At 37.1% G+C, this 18008-nt stretch overlaps 1 protein-coding gene across 10 annotated transcripts in view; it reads right to left on the reverse strand.

The window, feature by feature from the left end:
- The window catches only part of GULP1 (GULP PTB domain containing engulfment adaptor 1), a 167307-nt gene that overhangs the window by 96498 nt on the left and 52801 nt on the right, over window positions 1–18008 (reverse strand). For 3 of the 10 annotated variants that reach the window (XM_072873851.1, XM_072873846.1, XM_072873843.1), the window contains exon 2: window positions 13855–13975. The exons of the other annotated variants lie outside the window; for them this stretch is intronic. The gene's annotated coding sequence lies outside the window, so the exon portion shown is untranslated. The remainder of the gene's footprint in view (window positions 1–13854; window positions 13976–18008) is intronic. 10 annotated transcript variants of the gene reach the window in all.

Consider the following 18008-nt stretch of genomic DNA (forward strand, 5'->3'; position numbering starts at 1 on the left):
TTCTTCCATTTCCTGGATAGGAGTGCTCTGTATCTTTTAACACAGTTAGGACTAAGGAGAATGTGTAAGCTTTTAAAACCACGACAGGTCAACAAGTTTAGACTCAAACATTCATCGCATCACACACAGAATGGTACCGGCTACTTGGGACTGGGAAGACGCGATTCCAAGCCCTGCTCCAATTAACTTCCATGTAGTTGAAACATGCTGCAAGTCTAACATCATGTTCACAGTTTGTTCAACTGTCCATAGAAAAACCCTCCGTGAGGCATCTCCAATACTTGAGAATGAAAGAGTGTCTTCTCCCATCCTTTACAAGCATATGATATTTTGACAACAATCCTTAAACCATTACACATAGCAACTCACTCCCCAGGTAAGCACCATTCTGTGCTGAACGCCCAGAACCAGAGGAGATAAATAAATATAGGTCATCCTCCTAAGTATACAAAGAAAATTCAGACAACTGCTAACAGCAGATTCAGTGACCGATCCCATAACTGATCTCCATGAAAGGAGAGTGACGTGAAAAGTAGTTACCAACACCTGCCATGTTTTCAAAGAAAGTAATTTTTAGCCTTTTCTCTTGAAAACTGGAAAAAAAAGAAAAAAAAAGAAAAGAAAAAAAGAAATAAACCCCTAGCCCCAAACTTCAGAAGAACAGTGCTTAAAAACTAGAAATGGACCCTTGCCTGAAAGTTTCCTATTGAATGGCTTAAATACCTATGCCAGGCATTTATTTTCCCTTTCTTTCTATACAGATCTGAGCTACCAACTCTGGTCTATGGCTTTGGGTACAGTGACTAGATCCGTAAACACTGAAGGAAAACCAGGAGAGTTTCACAGCACCTCAGTCCTTTCAGAAATATAAGCTTCACTACCAAGGTTTCAAGAGCTCAGCGTATGGATTCACGGTGTATCAAATATGACCCCATTTAAACCAGATTTTCAAATGTATTTGTGCAGGTGAAGACTGCAAGTTAATTGCATTTGAACTATATTCACACATCTTTAACATCTGTCCCTACCAGTCAGCACCAAGCATCTGAATATCCAGTGCTGACTTCCTTGGAAAGCACAGCTCAAGGGCTAACAGCTGTCCTGTATGAAGGGCAAAACTCCACCAGTGTGCATATACTCTTCCATGAGACCCTTGTAACATGCAGCCATGGAGAATCTTCTCCTAGATAGTTATCACTCTATTTCAGAGAAGACTTATCACTCTATTTCAGACACTCTATTTCAAGAGAAGAAACCGCAGCAAAACCACAGAACATAAAGTGACTCTCTACGGCACTTGAGAAAATTCTGCTTTCAAAAACCAAACCTAGGACTCAGCTGGTGAGACAAAAATCAGAACCATCAACATAAAATTGCACCCTATATCCAACCGTTACACCAAACTACATGCTACTCTCTCCTCCTCCTTCCCCCAACAACATATGTTGACATTGCCAATTTTATGAATCATGCATAACTATTCAGATTACTTAAGTTACTTCCAGGACAATCACATACAAGTAATACTGATAGTTGCTAATGAAAATTAAATTACTCGATGTTTTGGTTTCATATACAAACACAACTTCACAAACACTTCTTCAATACTGCTTTTCTGAAACACTTTAATGTTGCTATACAATCAAAGAATCAACTATACGAGAGACAGCTGAGCATCTCTACTGGTATTTATGTATTTCACAGAAGTTCATTTCAAAAGAAATAGCTAGGAGTACTGAAAAAGAGCAAGCTTATGTGAAATTACAATCTTAAACAGTCTTACTTCTACTGCAGTTTTAAACTTTTGTAAAAAAAAATTAAGCACAAAGGTAATAATTGAGAAATGCAGCAACATATGAGAATTTCTGTAATAGGGAATAGTCATTACAGCCCAGCGCTATAAAAATCCTGCTCAGAAACACACCACATCTTTAGCTACAGTTTTCTGCACTTTTCCAAAACCCATTCTGTTTTAATGGAAAACTTATGCAAGAAGACTCAAGCAAAGCTCATTCTTTGGAAATTGCATTAATATATATGCACATGCATAGATGTGCACTCTAAACCGCTCACCAATGGCCTGCAGACAAAAAGGACTGTTACTGAATTCTTACAAACATCTTTGACTCTGCCTTTAAAAACAAAAAAATTTAAATAGCTGTTGCAGAACAGCAGCACGTAGGTCACTCTTGAGAAAAACTGTACTTCTCAAAGAAAGAAATCAGTATCTCAACAATACTGATGTAAACCACAACACAAATTTCTATGTATAAAGAAAAAATATGAAGAAAAAATAGTTCTGTTATAGTTGGGGGGGGGGGGGGGGGGGGGGGGAACAGAGATCAAAATCAAAATTACTAATTAGCAGTTACCATGAAAACTGAAAGCATAAAGCATTATTTCAGCTAGGAGAGAACATTACATGTGAAATTATTACGTGCCTTGATAAACTGGAAAGGAACCCAAGAGGAAGTATTGTTCTAAGCTGGGAGTAATGGAGACATTAAGTATTACAGTGTACTTGTGGACAGAAGTTCCTGATCACTCTGCCAAACCTCTACGCTCCTTTTTCTTCACTTTGTTTATGACTGTGAGCATGCAAGCTCTAATTTGTTTCTTTAACTACCTATATTTAAATCTTTTTGGAATTCCACTGCACAAATGACTGCGCAAAATCAGTCTCACCTTTCTATTTCATCCAAGAATGCGTGTGTCTGCTAACTCGATTTTCAAAAGCAAACCTTGCTGGTCACAACTCAGCAATATTTTTCAAAAAAGGTTTAGCTTTGTGTGTTTAGCCTTCCAGAAATTATCCTTTACTGTAACTGGATGCTGACTTCTTAAAGAAAGCAAAGAACTATTAATACCACCAATGTTTTAAAATTCCATTAAAATCACAAGCAACAAGATGAGAGCCTAACTACTATAGGAGCCAAACTAAAATATTATTCTCACTTTGTAGCTCCTTCAAAAGGAGAATATTGCTGAAACTGCCAGTACCAGAATTCTTTTCAAGCAGTAAAACCTCAACATGCTGCCACTGAAACCTGAAGGGCTTTAATACGCAAACTAGAGTCTACACCAGTTAGTAGGTATTAACTTTTCAAATATCATTGGAATCAAGCCAATGGGAAACAAAAATGTATTTTGCAGTCTTAACTTACAATACATATACATAACCAAACAGCAGGACTTAATAAGCAGCCAGACAGAAAAGTGTGATTTGAAAGCAACCTCAAACTAAAGCAAATGAACCAATCCCTGAATTTCCTTCAAATTCTCTGCAGAGTTTCATAAGCCACCCCATGCCCCCTTCCCCAGGGAGGGGGGGGGAGGCGGGGAGGGAAGTCAGAACTAGTAAGCCAAATGATTATTTCTTTTTTTTATGCCAAAGTAATGCTGGAGCTAAAATTGGTATAACAAAGGAAGGTAGTTGCTTGTTAATACTGAGGAAGCTGCTTCCTCTCCCATAACATTTATGAAATCTCAACAAAGGATGTAGAAGCACCCATCGACATTAGGTAAAGTTTACAAGTACTCCTATGAGATTATTATCATTCCATCTTGTAGATGCATAAATCAAGACAGAGAGACAATACATGGCCTCCCAATGTCACTGAAAGAATCTGACACCTGCAGTAAAAACCAGGACTTCTGAGCTTCACTGTTTAAGGATTTCTCTAAACTGAAAATATTTTCTAGCAGTTATTCAGCACATGAAAATGAAGATACTTTCTTGAAAATTTTTACAGCAAGCTTAGATAGTTCCCCTTTAATTTACAGGGGGCATAACATTACTACAGAACCAGAATATAACTTTTCAAACAGAAGAACTCACTGCTATTTCATTAACTGATAGCTAAGTGGAGGATTCAAAGCAGAACGGGAAAAGAAAAGCGGAACTACAAACAGGACAGGGTGCCAACTTCCACTCATTTTATGGCCCCATTCCTCATGTTACGACCAATAACATAGCTAGGATCAACAAAAGGGATCAACAAAAGATGACACCCCCACCTGTTCCCCCACCCCCCCAAGGTACGGATTACTGTGCCCATGGTAATACCGTAAGTCACCGAATTTGTACATATTCGTGGCACTCACCATGGATTCTAGTGAAGCGCTACAGTAAGCTCACTCTCCCCACTATGCTTTTGGGATCCTTCACAGCAGGTATTCTGTCTTTCAAATGGTCCTAGCTGGCCATCCAACCTTAACGAACCCTTTTGATATTGCTGGCATCTCATATGCCTCGCTGTTGCTCTGATAAATATAGGGTAGTTTGTTTGAGCAAGTTCTTTGCCAAATGATACTCTTACTTTTAAGTAATTTACATCCAAGGAGTTTCTCCTCCAACTGCCTGGAATAAAAGGAGGAGCAATTCACCACCACATCTTGAATTGTGCTCAATTATCTGATTTAGGAAATAATCGTACATTTACCATACTATTTTCTTCAGCTATTTGTTGCTATTTGCATTCAGTATAGTGACTTTGGGTTATTTGTCTTTTTATTGCTATTTCATGACACTAAAGGGAAATCTTGTCTTCAAATACTTTGCCACTATATTATTTCAAACATTTGCAGTCTTAAGATCTTGCAGGACTGGTCTAAATGCCTGGTACAAACACAGGTCTGCACTGTTACATAGCTTCCCGTCAAAAGGATGGTATTTACTTTTCACAGTTTTCTTTTCCCTTTTCTGGTTAAAGCGAAAGGGAGCAAATGCACACAAAACCAGTAAAATTTTCCTATGCATCTTCCCTAGGGTGCTCTGCACGAGATAAGCATTTTTGCCGTGCATTCTCATCCACATATCACCTTCAACTCTACCCCACAACTCACATTGAAGAGAGTTAATATTTTTCACACATCTGAGTTCTGGCACTGGGTCCATAGTCTCCAGCGCTGGATAGATTCATTCACATGAAACCAAATCTTTGCTTTGCTCAGGGTGATGAACAACCTCACTTGTGACATTTACATCTATTGATTTGCCTGGTTTGTGACTACTCCACTACAATATGTTGATCAAAAGTATTTAAATTAATAGTTCACTGCATTAGAAGATCTGTACTTTTCATCCCAAAGTCAAAATGATTTTTTTTCCCACACAAAGAACCATCCTTTGATACTTCTTTTTACTTATCTGTATTGTACCAGTTTCAAATTGGTACTTCTTCTAGACTCAAAAAGTCAGTAACCAGATTGTATAGAACTTTATCAGTGATAAATGGAAAGTCGCTAGACATTGCTATCTTCCCCATCGAAAAAGTTAATTTCAAGAACTAGCTTTATACAGCAGACTTCTACCCATCAAAGAACTGCGCATCTTCCTCTTCAGCAAGAGTTAATAGGGTGCATTTCTGCTGTTGAAAAGGTACCTACCCAGTAACATCAAAATTTGAGCACAAAATATCACTGTAAAGGCCAAGAACATAGCTCAAATGCTTGTGATATCCACCACTAAACTCTATGCTAGATTTTAGTGCAGTCCAAGCTGTATAACAATAAAATTTTGTGATATTTCCAAGTACAAAGTCAGCTTTATCATGTTATCAATCTGGAGTATGTTTAGGAGGAACGAGATCCACAACTCCCCAAACCAAAGAAATAAAGAAATATAAACTTGCCTTTAAGTTTGCCTTTTTTTAAGTCATGCAACAAGTTGAAACACCACCAAATTACCACTTTCACTCAAGGTTATAATACTGTGTTTTATCTTGTATTCCTCATGAAGCCATGTCTGCACAATTAACACGGCTTATCTGTTTAACAGAAATTCACTAAACTGCAGTAAATAATCTGTCTAAGCTCAATGGCAATTGAGTTACTAGGAAATCACCTGGCTTGGCTATCTGTTGTTCTTAAATATCCGTATAGCTACCATTATCATAGTATTTGACACCTTCTTTAATCACATAATGAGGGCTTGCCAACTTCATAGGTCAGAGTTACATTTTATAGATAGGAGAGCAAAGATACAGAGACTGGTATTGAGGAGAACACATTTCTCCCACCATTTAGCAGTAAAGGACAGAACACACTGGAGAGACCATATTTAAAAGCATATATAAAAAAATGCACATAATCCAGTGTTGGGAACCAAACATCTGGAAACACGCTCTGTGTTTTGAGAGAACGCCCACAAAGTAATACAGAGGTGTAGAAGAATATTCAGATGCAAGGTTTAATTTTGAACAACTCAGCGGAGGGGAAGAATAAACTAAGAGTCCGAAGACTGGCAGTTTTAGATGAACACTGTTGTTCAGGAATCTGTTGAAACATTGTGTGAATGACATTTCACAAAATATACAGTGCCTTAGTGATAAAAAATTCCAAAGCACCGAGCCGTGTCATTTGTTCAAAGGTGACAGAGTACTCTTCATAGATCACTGTAACACAGCACCCACCGCTTAGGGGTGCCACCTCAGCCCGGAGCTGCTGACATGACTGCTGCCAAAGGCAGAGGGGCAGTCAGGCATATATGCTTCTTAAGCATCTTATGTATTAATGTCCCAGTATGGCAGAATAAACACATGATAACGGACATGCCCGAGAGTTACTTTCGGGGCAATAAGTCTGCAAAAAGGATTCAATTCATCCAGGAAAATAAAACATTCTTGAAGAGGAAGGCAGGAAGGCAGCAGGTAGAAGAGCACCTGTAAGATAATCCCTACTTACCACCACACAACCATGAACCCCAGATCAGCAGAAATTAAAAAGATTAATTTAACATATAGTAAGTTAATCTTCATGTTTCTGACTTTTTTGAAGTTTCTTTAAAAATGCTTTTATTTTAGGTGCTACAAACTTCATAGGAATTTAACCATTTTTCAAAAAAAATGCCCTAGTATTAAAAACAGTAATACGGCAGGCCTTTATATTCTGTTATTCTGCATCATTGAAACATGACCTATTTGGCTATCCAGGTCTGATTTTCTTTCATTTGATTTTTTTTTTTTTAAATAGACCAAAATTTAAGTGTTCCTGTCAAAGCAGATTTTGGTTTAAATCTAGCAAGATTCAATTACACTTATTCAGAAATCTTTGGATTTTTCATCTCCATCTTGAATTCCATAGTCACTTAAAAATGCAAAAAAGAGGTGTTTTAAATAGTATACATGCCTAGTGAGCCAATTAGGTCAATTTTTATTAACAGCTAAATCACGTATCAAGTTTTTGAGCTGTCAAAGAAGAGACTTACATAAAACCCCTCAAAATGTTATGAACAAGGCTGTCATTTACAGCCCAGACAATATTTCAGTGAAGCAACACATCTTTGCTCACATTGTTTTTCAAACATTTGTAAGCCTAGTTGGTCTTTGTCCTTCCATTCCAGGAGCAAGTGAAAGTGTCCCAGCTACCAAAAAAGTTAATAAAATCAGGAAATAAGGTTACAGAACTGTGGAACCATCACTTCTAATACATCTAGGACCTTGAATACACTTTGGGTAGCTGCAGTCTTCCCACTTCTGCGATACAACACAGTTAATGGGGAGGATGAAAAGGAAGCGGCAACTTATCACAAAAAGGAAGCAACCCAAATGGGAGGGGGGAAGGCACTTTACTGCTTTTATATTTATGTTATTATTAACCTTTTTTAGTTATGGTACATCTGTCTGTAAAAGGCCAGAATCAAACAGCCTTGTAACTTAGATTAACATGATAAACAAATCTGTACATTTTCCAGGAACGGAACTGAAAATTTCCTGGAACCGAATTACAGGCAGTGATTTATAAATATAAAAACAAATCTATAAACAAATCCATAAATTTTCCAGTTCTGGAACTGAATTACAGGCAGTGATTTATAAATATAAAATCAAATATATAAACAATAAGAAAATAAATACAACATGAATTACAATACAGTACGTTGATTCTTAACAAGAATATTACATGTTTTCATGGTAAATCCATAACCATTGAGATGTGAAATGCAATTCTTTCCCCATCTCAAAAGCAGTCAAAAAAATATTGCAGTTTATCTTTTCACTCCAGGAAGACATAAAAAATACAAAACCCTTCATACTTGTTAAGAATGTTAACTTTACTTTTAAGATCTCTCTCCCTAATGTAATTTATAAATGAAAATAAGAAGTGGCAACAGATTGCATTTGGAAGTTTAGAATGTAGTCTTTTTCAATTTCACTTATCATGTAACAGGTGTCAGATAAAAAAAAAAGAAATTACCTAATAAATAAGTATCTGCTGTGCAAAGCCACTGAGCTGCTTACCACAGATGGATTGACTGATTTTTAATTTAATGCTTTACCATGACTCAAAAGTATGGAAAGAACAGACTTGCATTTAAAAACAGCATTGAGGGTTGGATAGAGGGCGGCTGTGTAACTTCTCTGTCTACATCTCTACTACGAAGATTAGAACATACGACAGAGTTGTCTCACAGAACCATTTGAGTTGACCTCTGACACTTTGATTCACCTGTTCACTCATAGTGAAAAGTATACCTCTATAAATGCAGAATGGGATAGCCATTACATATTCCTAATGAGGCCAGATGTCATATTTTTTGTGGGTAAGTAAAGAAAAGAAGCAAGTAGTTTTCAGGAAGAATTTCAATAGCAGAACATCATTAACCCAAGTAAGCATTTAGATAGCAAGTGGACAAACTACAGACACGGGGATTTCTTCCAAACGCAGTTCAAGCAATATTTGTGGTTTGGGGGAGTGACTGGGAAGAGTCACAAGTGCAAGAACAAAGTCCATTAAGTTTTTTTGTTTGTTTGCTTTTTCAACACAGGTGACATTCAGGCTGTTGACAGCCTTTTTGGAAATCACTGAAGACGCACCTATCTCCACCTGTCATGTTGGAGAGTGATGGGCTGGGACACCATTTCATTCCTTGTGTCATGCATAAAGTCAACCAGGCTATTCTGTTCGATTACAGCAAATTGTAAAGACTGGAGCACTGAGCACTGGAGCAGCAGGGCATCCCAGAACTTAATCAACTGCATCAAGTAGGTTCCCTGGCTGCTGATGCTTCTGAATGACAGAGCAGATCTTGGTACTGATGAACCCCTTTCTTCTATAGGAAAGTCCTCAGTTCTTACGGTTATTTAAATTAACGGGGATAAAGCAGCTAGAATTACAGGTCTCAAAACATGCCTTAAACTAAAGGGTAATTAGAGTTTGACCTTACACATTATGCCAAAGGCACTCTAACGCACCCATTTATTTTAATAATACTGCAAAAAGTTTGAGATAAAAATTTTTTAAAGTTATATAACTGATTGACTTTCAGAGATGCTAAAGCCTAATGCTGAACTAAAAATAAAAATAATGCAACCTAGAAGCAGGTTAAAAAAAGGATAATTGCCTACAAAGAAGAATTTAATTAGAAATGTGGCAGAATCTTCACCACCTGCAAACTTTCAAAAGTGTAATGGCCCTCTAAAAAGGAGTGACTCTCTCCCAAATGGGAGGATGCTGCAGTATAGGTGACTGCAAGAAGCTCAAGGTAATACCTTGAAACAGACCTGGAAGAAATTTTACATTTTGAATCATTTGGCTGTAGCCTTGGTTGGCTCCTTGCCAGTACCACAGGCAATAAAGGGAACCAAGAAAAAGCAGTGATAAAACCAGTCTAGCTGTTTGGAAGGGGAAGCAGAGATCCAGCAGCAGACAGACAGGAGGTATGGTGGCAGCTTGGCAGAAATAGCGAAGGAGAGAAACAGAGCTTTAAATAAGCAGATCATGGTCAACAATACCAAGCACCCAGATTTTTATTGGTACACCAAAACTTGTTATGTCCCCTGAAACCAGGATCCACTATTGAAACAAGAAAATCAACACACACAACAACAACAAAAAATCCCAATCAGGCAAACACCTTGCAGTTAAGACTAGATTTCACTGCTTTTCTTGTAGGCTTAAAGATCTATAGGAAGAATTTTCAAAATCCAGATTGTGTATGTAACAACTCCTCCCTCCTATTTGAACACCATTTTAGTATATTTTACTCACACTCAGAACACCATACAAATACTTTATACAAATAGAAAAATTGTTTTAACTGTTTTAAGGGAAAAAATATTTTTAATGTATATATTTATTAGTTATACATGGTTATTATTACTTATTAAAACATACAGATCCAAACCATGACCCATCAATTTAGTTATCACCCTATGAGATAATGTTTTGTACAGTTTTGACTTAATCACATTAAAGTACAGTTACTTAATAAACAATCTGGACAGTAACTTCTGATTCTTTTAGAAACTACTAATGCACTTTAACTACTCACCATCTAGCTGGCTGAAAACCACTTCTCAGAAACATAGCCATTCAAGCACATTTAGCTCTGATGTTACTCTATCATTAGTCCCGTAAATAGTTTTACATTTGATTTAATGCACCCTTGGAGCACTTGGGCTCCTCACTGCCTTCTGTCCCCAAACACTTACTCCCACTTACGCTGCCCTTCTCCTGCACTGGCACAAGCACTCTGGCATAGCCAGCTCTGTCAGGGAACTGGGCGGGGGGGGGGGGGGGAGAAGAAAAAAATCCGGTGGTGAAGTTTTCTCCTACCACGTGCCAACAAAAAGTAAGGGCTGACAATAAGCACTAGAAAGTGGAAGAAGAGCAGGAGTGTGTCTGCCAACTTCCACACTGGCTTGCACTGCGGTACTGAACTGGAAACGACAGCGTTAGTGTACATAGGAAATCTTTCAGCAAATAATGATCTTTTCTTGGGGGAAGTGACAGTCACACTTCAGTCCACTTTGGCTGTGCCAAAAATAGTCAGGAAAGACATGAATCCAATTCATTTACCCTCAATCTGCCACCTATATACAGCATTCTGAGACATCAGCTCAGCTTGACAAAATCATTTAGATGCTAATATTGAGACAAATTTGCTGTATCTTATAAAAATTGATCTAAGTAACTAAACGTAGCTCAGTACTAAACTTACAAGAAGTGTAAAACATCAGTAAATGCAAAATTCAGAGTTCATTAGCTTGCTCTAACCGCATGAAGGCATTTTTATTATGCTCATTTATTTGAATAGGCCATTAAAATATAAATCCAAATACAGAGTCTGGATAAACAAATATTATGGCAACTTTGATGAAACAAAGCTCTTCCAATGAAATGTTAAATGGCAATTCTGCATTAAGTGCAACTGCTTTCTTAATCTTCCTTGAGATTTTACCTTCACATGCCTACTGAAAAAAAGAACACAAGAGGCATTACGTGTTCCACTGCCCCCTCCTGCAGGTCTCTAAAGAGTACTTAACATAAACACTAATTTATGGTATTACACTCTTGGACTTCCAAGTATCTCAAATTCCACTTCAGGGTATTAGGCCAACTGCTCTTTAAATTATGTTTAAATTAGCTGAATCATGACCCTCCACTGGAAAAATCTGCCTTATAGATCATGCCCTTAGGGAGTCGAATTCTGTAATGACAACTTACCACTGAGCTAATCAAGAATCAGAAAATGAAGTTAAAATTAACTAAAGTAGAGGCACTGAAAAAAAAAAAATCAATAGTGTTATCCAGCTGAACCAGGTCATGCGTGCTAGAACCTCCTACCATTTACTACTGCAGTACATTACTGCTGCAGTAAAAATAAATTTTAACTCTCTGCAAAATAAAATAGGGAAGTTGAAACATTTCTTTTAACCTCACTACAGTGAAATTAGATCACGTTCACCATTTTGGAGTTTTTAGATTCCGCCACTGGTCAACATCTGATTTTGATAATGCCAATGATTAATCCTGGCCCTGAAGATTTCTGTGTGCCAGTCTATGCATTATCCATGTCATTTCTGCTGTAACTGCAACACTACATTCTTCATTTACTCAGTAAGTGATGGACACTAAAACTACACACACCTTTAAAAGCCCAAGGATTCAGTGTTCTTAAAATAAAGGACTTTGAGCATAAAACCAGCTTTGTCTTTAAATTCCAGAATTCCAAATACTACATAAAACTGCTTGCAAATCAGCAAAGTAATTTGTATCTAAGCATCTTAAATCTGTTTCAAGTAAGTCTACATCTACAAAATGATTCCGTGTTTTGGACTGGTAATGAGTCCTATCAAAAACGTTTTTCGCCAGTGGGTCTGGCTTCGCCCCATCCTGTGGAAGGAGACACCGATTAGGTAGTCTTTTTCAAGTGCAGAGATAAAAGGAGAATCCCGTGCACCCATGGGAGAGATTTTGAATTGCTGTTGTCAGAAAGAAAGAATCTGTCTCCTCCTATTTGTTCCCAGACTACAAGATCCTTTTGCAACTGGCAAGCTTTGATTTATTTTTTTTTAAATTATTATTTCTCTTCACACACACGCACCCTTTTTTTTTTTTTGTGGTCTAGGCTCTCATCTGCCCCGTGAGAAAGATCTTTCAACAAGGAACTCTTGCCTAAGTAGTGAAAGAGTCTAAGGAAGAAAGCTAAGGACTTGCATACCCGTTGTTTTATTTTAGAAAGAAAGTCAAGAATGGCAGCCTTTTATCCCAGCCATCCAGGAAATGAGAACCATAGGACCCGAGACAGAATTGGGAAGTAACAGCATGAAGTCATAAACACACACACTGACTTCCTGAAAACCAGCAGTAACTGAAGTCATCCTTGGTCATCCTACAAGACAATGCCATACCAGATATTGCAAATCCAAGGAACTTTTACTTGAAACACAGTATTTGCATACCACCTATGCTGAGGACATCAAAATACAGAAGGGAGGTCAGAAAGGAACTGCAGACTAGTGATCTGGTTTTGAGAAGTAATGAAATCACATGAGTAGTCTGAAGAGGCTATAATATCATAGCAATAGCCACCTTGGTGCCAGATTAAAGATAACCTTTGGGAAAGCCAGCAGCATCAACAGACTGACTCAGCCTAATCTGACTTTAGCTCTACATTTTCTCAGAGGTATTTCAAAGGATTTTTGGATTTACAGTCAAATGAAGCGATATGCACTTGCTCTAAAGCACATTGCTGCAACTGAAATAAGCAAGCCAAGAGAAAGTTTTTGTCAACCCTTAGATTGTGAAACAATGCTTTTGCTTATACAGACATCAAAAGGATAAAAGTTTGCTACATAGTTTTAGCTTACCTTCCTTTCACTGAGCTAAAAGAAACATTCAGTTTCTCAGAGGCTCCTAGTTCCCTACCCACACTTAGAAAACATTCAGCTTTATTTAACGTTTTTGAGAAGTGTATCACAACCACTTCCATAAATAAACTCTTATCCATAGCATTGTAGTCCCCAAATTTTGCCTTTTTTCCAATAAATCAATGAAAACTTCACAGCTGCTGCCTTTCCTTTATCCAGACAAGCCTTTCTCTCTACACTAAAGAGAAGCAAGGAGACTGCAGCTTCAGTGGACTGTAGCAGTGTTTTCAAGCTAAGTACTGAGTTATCAGGTGTGGAGAAGGGAGGGACATAAAAACCGAAAACAAAATGGAAAAAGAAAAAAGAAAAACAGAGGAAAAGCCAATTTGTAATAGTCATGCCAACAAGCACTATTCTTTCACTCAGCAACAGGGTTACTGAAACACAGTTACTTATACTGTGCGAACTTTGGGTCAACAACTTGGTCCTGCCCTAACACTCAGCAGTTCACTTCATGTCAAGGGTACTGTTTAATAGGGGAAATGGACAGGAACACCTCTCTAAACCCCAAAGTCTATAAACTTAGTCTTTTGGCTTTGTTACAGGCACTTTAAATGGAAAAGAAACAAACAAAAAAAATCTAACTTGAATCATTCATTCCAGTCTTAAAAATAAAACCCCTACTAAACCAAGAAAAATTCAAATATTTGCATAATCCTTTTCTGTAAAGCAGTTCATAGCCACAACTAAAACAGCTTACCCTTCTGCATTCAAATTTCTTGCCAAGGTACAGAGCAGACACTAATTCTCATGTGGAACAGATCACTCATTTGTCAACATTTTTGAACCTTTGTTACTGCTGCTTTATAGTTTCTCATGTACTAGAATAAAAAGAAACAATGACGATATTAGTTGTGAACTAGTATATTATCAAAGCATAGAAATTCTTTTCTTATTTTAAGAAATTTAGCGCGAACAGTTTAATGGAAATATATTTCACACAATCTTTTTAATAGAATTCTGCTGGAAAGGTCTAAATCAGACTAAAATGCTGGGAGCAATAGAACTGTATTTTCAACTAGGAATTCTGATGCAAATATTTTCCCCATAATTTCCTTACCCACAACTGCCCTACACCAACAAAACAGTCATTTAACACACAGAACAGTAGCTTGACCATTTAGTAATTTAATTCCTCTAAATATGAGATACACACCACATGCAGCATTAGACCAAAATCCTGTTCCTTCTAGGAAAAGCTGATTGGTAGTCTCAGAAAAAAAAAAAAAAAAAAAAAATTAAAAATATATTTTTAATAATATTTAATTATTTAATTTAAAAAAAAAAGAGAATACTGCACTCCCACAGATGCTAGGAAATGTGTCTGTAGACATGGTACCACATCTTGTTTCAACATCAGGAAGTTCAATCCACTCTCCTGCAGAACGAGGAGCCAAAGTCTGCTCTTGCCCTCTTTCTGGTTTTACCAGAGAGCAGCATGTGACCCGGTCCCTCCTAAGTAACCACCCTAGCTTTCGCTCCTTGATGTTCTCCATTTTAAGATATTTACAGGGGATTTTAAAACACTCTTACCTTCTTTACTGAATGTTTGGATAAGCCATAGCAATTTAAATCTTGATATTTTTCATGATGCACTCTGAGATGTTTACTTACACTATTCCCTTCAATGCCCCTGGACCTGTTAACTTTCAGGTATCAAGATATCAAGATCAAGAATTTTACCTAATCAGCAAGGGAATATTACTTCCCTGATCCATTAAATGAATAAATAACTCTACATTTTCTATACAGACATTCCTTTCATTGGTCTATCTTTTGCTGCCTTAGTGTAAAAACTCAACTTTGTGAGGAATATGAACTCATGCTATTTCTTTTCCTTCATTTCTTGTTTCTCTACTTCATTCCTCTTTCCCTGACATGACTGCTTTTTTTTTTTTCATTCACTTTAAGGAAAAAAAAAACAAACTCATCATATTATGCAGTCCTTCCCCACCTTGTACCATTTCATCTATTAATTGTCACAGTTTTTTTCATTAGTTCTCAACTGAATTTCACCTAAATCAATCCAATTAATTATGTTTTCCCTTTTTCTTAGAGTCATTAGTCAAGGTGGCAAGTAAAACCAGGCGACAGCAATGCCTCTAGCACCTTATTTGACAACTCCCTCCGATCCGACATATATATATATATTTTTTTTTTTTTTACAGTCAAGAACCACAAAGGCCTTGCATTCAAGGATTTTAAAATCATTTTTCAATTACAAATTGGAAAAGCACAAATGTCAAAGGCTTTTCAGCTACAGCACAGAGCCCACCAAAAATAATGACAGCCTGATACTTACTCCACTACAATGAATAAAAAGGCGATACAATTAAAAAAACCCATTCTTTCATCATATAGCTCAACAGAATAGCATCATCTGGTTTCACTGGTGACCTTTTCTCAACTTACCCTTTCTTGAAGGGCCTTGTTAACACCTGCTAAGGCTGGAAAGGGTTTACTATGGTCTGCTACTTGATAGTACCAGCCACAGTTCAACCAATTTATTTTGGCACCGCATCAGAACTAGAAACCTACTCACAAGGTACTCAGGAGAGGTTTACATTGGTTATTACACTGCTATTAGCTCTCTGCCGCCTGTTGGAGATAACATACCTAAATTGCCCTAGGCTGCATAAAGTCTGTTTGGATTGTTTGCTTCCAAAGAACCTTGCACTTGTTGCCATTACCTGAGGTACTGAAGATACTAGAGCTATCATCTAGGGAAATTTAAAGAAAAATATAGCAAATAAGGGATGTATTCTTCAATGTGAAATTGTAAATCAAGGTACAAAAGTAAAAATAAGTCAAAGCATAATCATGCTGAACTAGGGTTTTCAGTCTTTTCAGTGATTCAGCTAATTTACAAGGATGGCAACCTTTACCTCCCCCCAAGACTCTAAGCAGCTTTATTTGGGTTCACATACTCTCAGTTGTTTCTCAAGGGTGAAGAAGCTTTCTTGCTGGTTCTCTCCCTTTTATTCAAAGTAAAGTTATTTGGGTTTTGTTTTGGTTTGCCTTTTCAACCATACTTGTCTGTCTGTTTTCATAAGCCTATGTCTCTATTTCATTCAAGTCAAATTTCAGGAACTGGCTCGGAATCTATGGCAATGGGAATAGATTTGTCAGGGTTACTCAGCTGAGGAACTGTTATTTTCAAGACTACTACAATATTCTGTTATGTTTAAAATGATGATTTAAAAGTATTCCATTCCTTATCAAACACGTAATTCTTACTACTAGATGACCCTTATATCTTCATAGAAACACAAAAAAAACCAGCAATAAAACAGATGACAAACTTGATATTGAGTGATGGTCTGAACTATCTTTTTTTATTTTTGTCATCTCTAAGACTTTGTACCATCACACATGCACTTGATATTTATGAAAGTGAAATTCTGAAGTTTTCGCTGTGGTCTCAATAAGAAAGTTAAGCTCATATTAAACTTTAACCTCTAATTGTCTCTAATGAAAGCTAGCCACATGGTCAAATATTACTCAAATCTAGACCTAGATTCTTAACTAAAGTTTATTTTAGGTAAAGGCACTTTTTGTTGATTTTGTTTTCCTAGTCAAGAAGCATAATAGCATCAGAGGCAAAAAGGCTTCGGGACCTTGCACCAGGTGCATGCTTATTCTATTTACGCTACCAGGGACTCAAGTCAGACCTACCAAGAAAACCTTATTATCTTTGAATACTAATATTCCAAATAATTCCATCTAGCAAGTAGCTGATAGTATCAATGTACTTCAAAATAATTACCAGTGGTTCAGCAAGTTCATTAACTAAATCCTTTAATACTCAATAGGGTATGTCCTTCAGACATGCCGATTTGTACTGTTTGCGTACACATTCATTACTGGCTTTTTATCAACAAGTTAGTAGAAAAACACCACAACCTTCTCCCTCATTTTTCCCATAAACCTCTGGTTAAGACACAATTGATAAGTACTCTAAAAAACAATCCTTGACAAAAAAACTTGAAAAAGAAAATCTGAAAATTAATTTCATTTGCTAGTTTGCCTCTCTTTCTATAATTAGCAAGAATGCATTCTGCCTTTCAAGCTCTTCCTGTAACTTGGTAAGCTAAGTCCAAAAGAGACCCAGAAAGTATGACTAATGATATAGTATACTAGCAGTATAAAAGCCGAGCGCTAATACATCAGAAACATTTTCTAACAGGCTGTATACTGCACCACAACGTTATAATTTCACTGCCTTGTTATTCTGCCAAACAAAATATGTGTCAATTTTAGTAATTACGCAATACATCATGCCCACCTATTTCACTTGCTTCTATCTTGCCTTTATAGGAATACCAAGATAATAAATGCTGAAGGTCATTTGTGTAAGGGAGTATGTTCTGGAGTTACAATATACAAAGATTTTTTCCCTTGATCTAATGTGAAATGTATCCTGGACCATTTCATCATCATGACAGTACTGAACTCAACAAGCAAATGCTATACGCTCACACTGATGCTCTATTTCTTAAATTTTTCTTAAAAAAAAAGGCAAAAGGTAGAGAAGTGGTGATTTCAGGTTTTGCAATAATGTATTTTTGTTTCTACTCCAAATCCGTACTAATTAAGAGTTTGATATTCCAGACAGAAGATAAAACCATTAAGCTACTCCACATGTAATGACTCTGTGGCTCTACTTGAGCCTGTACAGCCAAGCACCTTCTATCTCCCTGAAGACAGCAGAAGCTCTAAATCCTCAGCCCCCCCCTCTGCAAACTCGGGTTTTAAAGACAGCATTCACTCTAACATTTTCCTGTCTACTGACACAGGATCCAACCCAGAAAACAAGTCTGAAACACATATTTAAGTGTCATTCACACCTAGATT

The sequence above is a fragment of the Ciconia boyciana genome, chromosome 10 (assembly GCF_034638445.1).
Source record: "Ciconia boyciana chromosome 10, ASM3463844v1, whole genome shotgun sequence".
Classification (NCBI taxonomy): Eukaryota; Metazoa; Chordata; class Aves; order Ciconiiformes; family Ciconiidae; genus Ciconia; species Ciconia boyciana.